General features: G+C 43.6%; 1 long non-coding RNA gene across 1 annotated transcript in view; it reads left to right on the top strand.

The window, feature by feature from the left end:
• The window catches only part of LOC109303470, a 5,313-nt gene that overhangs the window by 812 nt on the left and 2,300 nt on the right, over positions 1-2,201 (top strand). Inside the window, exon 2 of the long non-coding RNA XR_002099129.1 lies at positions 796-929. This is a non-coding gene — a long non-coding RNA (uncharacterized LOC109303470). The remainder of the gene's footprint in view (positions 1-795; positions 930-2,201) is intronic.

The following is a 2,201-nucleotide window of genomic DNA, read 5'->3' as shown; positions in this document are numbered from 1 at the left end:
GGCTATACAGTATTATAATGATCGAGAGTGCAGGAAGAAGGGACTTTGAGTTAAAGTGTTTGCTTGTGTTGGTTTTTTCCCCCTAGTTTTATACCAGAAGAGGTTGATAGGGGTGGATTGGAGGCTGCAGAGGCACCCAGTAAAGAGCCTTTCCAGGGTCTGGAACCCAGTGGACTCCATAGGGCCTTAATGCTTTAGGGGGCAGAGTAGAGAGCAGCTTTGCCCTGGGTTACCAATTCCGGGGAGGGGCTGCATTGAGAGCAATCTTGTCCTGGGCTACAGATGCCAAGGGGCTGAGGGGACCAAAGAATGAGGCATGGAATAATCCTGGGCTGAGGGGACCAAAGAATGAGGCTAGGCAAAAGTACTGGTGAGGGCACTCCAGGACTTAGAGGCAGCCTTCCTATTAATGTCAAAGGAACATCAAAGTGTGACAGGTGAGATAAACAGGGAGGGGTTCATATAGAGAACCAGAAGTGTGGGTAGGAGTAGGGTGGCCCTAGGAGGTGCTATGGCCCTCCCAAGGGCCCATCCTGTCACAATGAGCATCTTCAAATTTTTTACTGACAGCTGAATATTTTTACTATTTTTGGTATTAAACCCCTAAACTTGAACATGTTCCTTGTCCAGGGTCTGGTAGTGGGGTTACATTTACATAATGTAAAACGTATTAGTAAAGACATGAGATTAAGAAAACCTCCGAACTGTTTTGGCTTAGCAACGCTGCATCAGAATCACTTTAAAAAAAAAAAAATCAGTTAATCTCACACCATCCTGTCCAATGGGTGAAAAAAGAACTGTTAAGCCCCTTGTGGGGAATGGGCTGTTGAGTTACTTGCCCAAGGTCCCAGTGTATTTATGGCAAAACACAACTGAATTCACACCACCAAGATCCCACTACACCATTAAGCACAGGACCATCTTTCCAGGTCAGAAGGTACCTTAGCTGAATAGTTTCTTACTTACAGAGTACTCCTTGTTCATTGATCCCAGTAAGTAGCACTCAGCTTAAGGATGACAAAAACATACCTTTGATGAAGAAAACAGAAAATGGAGACACTGGTAATAAGTAAAAGATTAGAAGCATCAAGCAATGCTACATAGTCTGCACCTGGTGATGGTTCTCCTCCCTGTGCTGAATATATTTCCTGTACGGGGAATAAACAAAAAGAGCATTTTTCTCATTACTGCTCTTTAAGATCCTTTCCCCCCTTGGAATTCAGGTCAGGCTCAGGTCTCAGATCATTAAGATATAAAACTGATGATTATACATTGTGTTTGCCTGTAGTTTTTGTTAACATAGGTATGGATTAGAGTTCATATTTTCGGAGGCAGCCACTGCTACTTGGTTCCTCAATTTCTGAGTGCCCCTCTGGACAAGTTGGGCCTGTGTTCCACAACCTATGAGCACCTGTGGTTCCAAAGTTCTGCTTGGGGATGTGACCACTCATCATCTAGTCAAAAGCTCAGGCCAGAAGTGTTGCCAACTGGGTACAAAAAAGGACATACATTATTAGGCTGCCTATACATGTACTTGTTTGCGTTCTAATTAGAACACTCCAGTGTCACTTCATCATCACATGTATTAAGCTCCCATGCATTTTAAAATGGATGCAGGGGTGCTTTATCTACACCTTGTTGAGTGAGTTTAGATAAAAAAATCCTGTGGCCATTTTAAAATGCACAGGAGCTTAATACACAGGACAGTGAGTCATTTCAATTAGACTGGCTGTCCAGGAACTGCTCTAATTAAAATGTACCACCCCTACCCCCAAGCATGTGTACAAATATAGGCTATGTTTAGTCTTGAGAAAGGTCCACACAATCCCTGTGACATCAGTGGGATGATGTGAGAGCAATGCAAGAACAGAGAATCTGATGTCTTTATTGTTGCAAGAGATGAATAAATGTGCCTTCTCTAGCAGGACATTTTTTTTAACATACTTGGACCACTTAGGATAAGTACAGGCAGTCAAAAAGCCTGAGGCTGAACTGATTCAATCTTTGCAGGTTAGTTTAAGCTGCAAAGGTTAAACCAATAAGCAAATGAGCAGACAATCACTTTTGATTCACAAAATTCAGCCACATGCCTGCAGTGGCTCAAGCCAGAAGCAAGGGGTGCTAGAGCATGGCTCTCTGGCAAGTAGCCAGCATAGGCTATGTGTTCACTTCCTCTTCTTGCTGCCCCTGAGGTCTCTGGG

The sequence above is a fragment of the Gavialis gangeticus genome, unplaced genomic scaffold (assembly GCF_001723915.1).
Source record: "Gavialis gangeticus isolate Ggan-Ray unplaced genomic scaffold, GavGan_comp1, whole genome shotgun sequence".
Classification (NCBI taxonomy): Eukaryota; Metazoa; Chordata; order Crocodylia; family Gavialidae; genus Gavialis; species Gavialis gangeticus.
The sequence above is the reverse complement of the archived record's forward strand: the minus strand, read 5'-3'. Positions and strand labels throughout refer to the sequence as shown.